General features: G+C 44.4%; 1 long non-coding RNA gene across 3 annotated transcripts in view; it reads left to right on the top strand.

Moving 5' to 3' along the window:
- Positions 1-732: 732 nt before the first annotated feature.
- The window catches only part of LOC125631407 (uncharacterized), a 159,255-nt gene continuing 153,493 nt past the window's right edge, over positions 733-6,494 (top strand). For all 3 annotated transcript variants that reach the window (XR_007354943.2, XR_007354942.2, XR_007354941.2), the window contains exon 1: positions 733-983. This is a non-coding gene — a long non-coding RNA (uncharacterized LOC125631407). The remainder of the gene's footprint in view (positions 984-6,494) is intronic.

Here is a 6,494-nt window from a genome sequence, read left to right as displayed (position 1 = left end):
GTGCATAAGAAGTAGCTAGCTTATAAATAGCCTGATCTTGTAAACCCCAACACTCACCAGTAGTCCTTACTTATCTGTATTGTCCTATTAACAGCAATGGATAAGAATTCATTATCTGAATATTGGCTTGGAGGATCGAGCCCATGTTCAGCTAGGTAACTCATAATTGTTTTAAATGTAAGAGTGGCTTAGACAGCATAGACTTAAAGCAGCCAAAATTACTTTAAAAGTAAAAGCATCTAAGTGAGCCATGTTGTTAATATTGTGATACTACATATGTACAAGCCTAGGGTGTCTCTGATGTCTCGACTCTCCTGTGTCCTAAGAAGTAGAGGTATCAAATTCAACTGCACTTCTTGAAGTATTCTCTTGCTTTTATTCAAATAACAGTTACATTTTAAAGAGTAAAGTTATAAGTACAGGTAAACAATTTTAACTTTTAAAAAAATGTGCTATGGGAAATCTTTTTGGTTAATAGTTAGAACATTGCAGGCTCTAGGAGATTAATAGGTCCTAAAGACTAGGTGGTGTTTGGGAAACTCACAGTCTTTTCAAAGATCAGCTGGCCGGCTCAGCTGGAATCTGCACAATTTCTAACAACTCAGCTGAAGTCTTCAGGCTGCTGTTTCCATGGGAACTGAAGTTGGATTGGTTAAAATGAGATAAAGAGCTTTAAAATCTTTTAAAAACGCCTTACTTCCTTTTTTTGTCTGACTCTATTTCAGTGGAAATTGTAATAGAACTATCAGCTAGCAGTCTTCATCTGAGTTGATAGAATTCTTGTTAACTTCATCAGTAGCTGAAGCCTGAGTTCATTTAAAAAAATTCCACCCCAACTAAAAACTGTTTGCCACATTAATTCCTTGTGCATCTGCACTGGCTGGGAGTTACAGCTGAATGAATGAAGTTGACCTGTGTACATCCCTGCACTTAGTAATGTATCCTTTTTGGACTTTTCCCCAGCTGTGTACAAGATTCCACTGGTGAGTATGAGATCTGCACCTGAATCATGTGCATGTGACATGGTTTATTGTAAAAAATGAAGCTCTTAATATAAATTAGATAAAATAAATTATCAGTAGAGCCACATTTTCAACAGTGATCTGTAATTTTATGTACCCAACTTTAAGGTGCTAGGGCCTGATTTTCAGAAGTGCATCTATAGATTTCACTGGTCCACATCTTCAGCTGGTATAATTTGGTGCAGCACCATTGATTTCAGTGGAGCAATGTTCATTTGCATAAGCTGATGATCTGGCCTATTAACTTTAGATGGGGTGTTAGTTTCTTAGCATTTTGGTGCATCCAATTTAGGGGCCATTACTGAAAATCTGAGTCTACATTTCTTGTGTTCTCAGCATATATATTACTTTAAGGGCAACATTCCAGTGAAGTCAATTAACTGGATTTATATCAATGGGTTTTTTTTCTGTACCATTTCCATAAATGATTCAATAGCATTCAATAGCGAAGGGCAACAAAAATGATTAGGGGTCTGGAACACATGACTTATGAGGAGAGGCTGAGGGAACTGGGATTGTTTAGTCTGCAGAAGAGAAGAATGAGGGGGGATTTGATAGCTGCTTTCAACTACCTGAGAGGTGGTTCCAGAGAGGATGGTTCTAGACTATTCTCAGTGGTAGAAGAGGACAGGACAAGGAGTAATGGTCTCAAGTTGCAGTGGGGGGGGTTTAGGTTGGATAATTTGAAAAACTTTTTCACTAGGAGGGTGGTGAAACGCTGGAATGCATTGCCTAGGGAGGTGGTGGAATCTCCTTCCTTAGAAGTTTTTAAAGTCAGGCTTGACAAAGCCCTGGCTGGGATGATTTAATTGGGGATGGGTCCTGCTTTTGAGCAGGGGGTTGGACTAGATGACCTCCTGAGGTCCCTTCCAACCCTGATATTCTATGATTCTATGATTCATCTGAAGAGTTTATAGAAAATCAGTTTAGACATATTGAAAACTAGCTTGGGATTAATATAGGCTTTACAGTTTTTGTTTAGTTTTCAAATACGGTGATAGTTTAAGCTTTTCTTGTGCCAAAGAATAGCTAAACAAACTGCAGGTACCTTAAAACCAGTTGTCCAGATGTATTCCTAGATCAAATAAAAACATTATAAACAAATTTCTGGCTATAGCTGAGGAGCTATTGTCTAGGCTGACCATCATCCCACGCCCTGGAGGGTCAGGAGATCTCGCCATAAGCTATCACCCCCCGCACATACACTGATTATCTCAGGTGGACAAGGCCCCTGAACCTTACTTTTAGACTTTCATATGTTGACATGTATAGTTTATATCCTGATATGGGTTGATGGAGTGTTAACAGACACTCAAATGGAACATACATTTACAACAGCCCATCCTGGTTTTTTAGCCATACAGAGCACTTTTCCCCTTTGCTTTCTGAATCGAAGTTTAAGAATAAAAGTAAATTCTTTGTATGTAATATATTTGTGGGTGGGTGAGTGTGCAATAACTTCTAGTGGAACTGATTTCTCGAAACGGAGAATTCCTCTAGTGATGGCACAGTTGCTTTCCTGTTCATCTCTATCTTTGGCAGCTTATGAGGGTTGCTGGCACACTGGAAGACCACCTATTTCTATGATTTTTATTTGTATTGTAGGGGCGCCTGCAGGCCCCAAACAAAAATCTCTGTTGTGCTAGGCACTGTGCACAGATGTGACAAAAAGTCCCTGCCCCAAAGAGCTTACGGCAGAAGGCCTCAGTCCTGCCAATACTTATGCAAATATGTGATGGGGCGTGGTGCCTAGTGGTCACTACTTGAGGCTCCAGTCTGTGGTTTGGCAGTAACACCTAGTGGCTCAAGTCTGTGGGGGCAGTAGAGGAACTCAGGCTCTATCACTTCTTCCAGGTTCCAGGGCCCTGGAACCTGGGCAATGCTCCCTGTGTCACTTCCTCCCCCTTGCCTCTATGCTCCCCAGTGTTCTTTCCCCTCGCAGGCTGGTGCTTTGCTGTCTCTCTGGCAGCAGCCTGAAGTTTCATCTTGGGAGTCTGCTCCAGGCAGCATGGGGCTCCTGCTGTATCCCTACAGGAGCTACCAGTGCAAGTCTGCTCCATCGCACTGACCACCTTGAGTGAGCTGCGTTATGCCCCTTAAAGCTCCCCTTCCATTGCAAGCACAGCCAGAATACATGGTCGGATGGAGCCTTCTGATCCCAGAGCTGATTCCTTGACCCTCTGTTCCCCAGTGTGGGGTTTGTAAACCCTAGCACAACATCCATAACTTGAACTCTGTATTTTTGGCTTTGTTTGTGCTTTTGGAAAAGATACAAATAGAAAAAAACCCATGAAAATAACCTTGATTCCCTTGACTTCATATGGCTAATATACTTAGGGAAGTATATTCTGGTGCGTTATACTGAAAATACAATGTGCAGCATGTTTATTACTCTTACTGTGTCAGTGAGACCCTAAGAGCATCCCAATATAAGAGGGCAAGGGGCTCACTGATATCAGGAAGTGAGTTCCTGTTTGACCAGTTCAGTGTACGCCAATTCGCTTATGTCATAATCTATATCTACTAGGTATGGAGTAAGTATTGGTAAGCCAATAACACACTGATCATTAAAAGAAAAGGAGTACTTGTGGCACCTTAGAGACTAACCAATTTATTTGAGCATAAGCTTTCATGAGCTACAGCTCACTTCACGAAAGCTTATGCTCAAATAAATTGGTTAGTCTCTAAGGTGCCACAAGTACTCCTTTTCTTTTTGCGAATACAGACTAACACGGCTGTTACTCTGAAACACTGATCATTAATATTCTTGCATGGAGTATGTACATTAAACACCCAAAGCCAATGGCATATTATCACCTAGGCTGACAAATTTGCAGGGGCGGCAAATTTATAACAGCAGCCAGAGGAGCCAACTTCCCCTGGCACCGGTGGGTGCTCGCGGCCCCCCGCCCCTGGCCCTGTCCCAACTCCACCCCTTCCTCACCCCCATTCCAACCCCTTCCCCAAAGTCCCTGCCCCAGCTCCGCCCCCTCCCTGCCTCTATTGGTCCCCTTCCCCAAATGCCCACCCCGGCCCCACCTCCTCCCCTGAGCGCGTGGCGTTCCCCTCTCTTCCCCCCTCCCTCCCAGCCGTGTGAAGCTGTTTCGTACACAAGTGCTGGCAGGGAGTGGGGAGAAGCAGGACCTGGCTGCGTGCTCAGGGGAGGAGGTGGAGTCGGAGCAGAGGTGAGCTGGGGCAGGGGGGCGGGGCAGGGAGCTGCTGGTGCATGCTGTGCACCCACCAACTTTTCTCTGTGGGTGTTCCAGCCCTGGAGCACCCACAGAGTCGGCATCTATGGATGATGCGATTCTACCCATCATAGCGCGTATTGAAACCACCAATGACGGTGCGAAATTGTAAAAAAACTAAAAACAAGTTCATATGGGGGCGGCAATTATTTCAGGGCCTAGGGGCAGCAAAATCATTAATTCGCCACTGCCGAAAGCACTGTACAAATGAAGGAAATATGGGACTAAAATGTGTTTGGGGAGTGGGTAAATAGGGTTTTTCCAGACAAAGGACAGGCTGCAGCCTCCATGTAGGTGCAGTCACAGACAATTAGCAAACAGTCAAGTGGCCATTCATTAGCATATTGGACAGATCAATTGGCATTGCAGAAAGCATTAGCAGGGAAGAAACCAGCATGGAATCTTCTCCATCAGATTCCATGGCACCTTTCCTCACAGCAGGGGCACTGGACTTTGAGAAGAATGCATTTCGGAAGTTAACTGGATGATAGAAACTTGGGGTTCTTTGCTCCTCTCTATATTTCATCTAAGAAGACAAAGGAACTGAGCAGTTTGGACTTTGTCAGAGATCCTGACTGAGAGGGTCCTCAGCCATCTGGCTGTAAGGAAGTGTGGTAAGAATCTTACCTTGAACCAAGACTACAGTTTTGTTAAGTCATAGTCACTAGAAAGTGTTTTTCACTTTTGTTTGTAACCATTTCTGACTTTATCCCTTGTACTTGAACTCATGTACAACCCCTATCTCTTTTTGATGGAACAAATGTGTTTTACTTTTATTCTGTCATCCCAGTGCTGTGTTTGCCTTGAAGTGATTATTAATTCCAACACACTGCTGTGCTTTTGTTTCTTTAAAGGAGCAACGGTCCTTATTGCTCCTCTGAATGTTCCAGGAGAGGGATGGCACTTCAGGGCAGACAGTAATAACAATAAAAACAACAACAAAAATCCTGATTTGAAGAGGTACAGGTCACCCAGTACTCCCACAGAAATCAGTGTGAGCTACAGGTGCTCTGTACCTCTAAGAATCAGGACTTCTCTATGGGTCTCAACTAGGGTTGCCACCCATCTGGGTTTTACCCAGACAGTCCAGTTTTTGGCTTCTGTGTCCAGGTTCCATTTAGGGTTGTCAGGTGCCCAGTTTTCAGGGACCCGGCAACCCTAAATGGCACCCATACCAAAAGTCCAGTTACCATAGGGCTGAGGGGAGGAACTGGGTCATTAACCTGCACCAGCCCCTGCTCAGCCAGGGCTGCCTCCTATCTGCAGGCAGGCTCCTTGAGAGAATCCAGCAAGCGACGGAGCGAGAGAGCAGAGAAGTGAGCAAAGGGGGCTGGGCCTCGGGGGGGAAGAGTTGGAGTGCGGGACTTGGGGGGAAGAGGCGGGGCAGAGAGCGGGGGTTCGGGAGTCAGGTTACCAGCAATTAGCAAATTGTCAACCCTAGTCTCAACCTGGGCACTCCAAATTAGTGAAAACTTTTGAAATGTAGCAACCTGTTCTCCCCTTATGCCAGTTTTTAGTAATGTTCTGTTTTCCCAGAGAAAAATATATGAATATTTCATGCAGGCCGTACAAGGTCTAGGAAGCACTATAATCTTCCAGGTGTTTAAGTGTAGTCAGAAAACTTGTTTTTTCAGTAGAGGAGATGTTAAAATGTTGTAAAAGTTCTCACACAGTGGCAGCTCATGTCCAGAGTAAGTGCTATCTGCAATCCCACCAATCTTCTTACTATTCCACCACTGTTGCAGCTTGATCATATTTTTAAAGTGGAAAAAATGGGACTTTCATTTGCAGGTATCACAGGGAAGTGTTTGGGTGGGGAGGTGAGAGGAAAAAGGAGCATCCCTTCCTCCTTTCAAAATGAAAAATTGGGACACTTCACCATGAGAGGCAAGGTGGGAGAAAACAGCAATTATCTCTTTTGTGACCTCTTCTTCTTCTTCAAGTTAAGGAAGTATGGGCTGGAAGAATGCACTATAAGGTGGGTAGAAAGCTGGCTAGATTGTCGGGCTCAACGGGTAGTTATCAATGGCTCCATGTCTAGTTGGCAGCCGGTATCAAGTGGAGTGCCCCAAGGGTCGGTCCTGGGGCCGGTTTTGTTCAATATCTTCATAAATGATCTGGAGGATGGTGTGGATTGCACTCTCAGCAAATTTGCGGATGATACTAAACTGGGAGGAGTGGTAGATACGCTGGAGGGGAGGGATAGGATACAGAAGGACCTAGA

This window comes from Caretta caretta, chromosome 2 (genome assembly GCF_965140235.1).
Source record: "Caretta caretta isolate rCarCar2 chromosome 2, rCarCar1.hap1, whole genome shotgun sequence".
Classification (NCBI taxonomy): domain Eukaryota; kingdom Metazoa; phylum Chordata; order Testudines; family Cheloniidae; genus Caretta; species Caretta caretta.
This window is presented reverse-complemented; position numbering and strand designations above follow the sequence as displayed.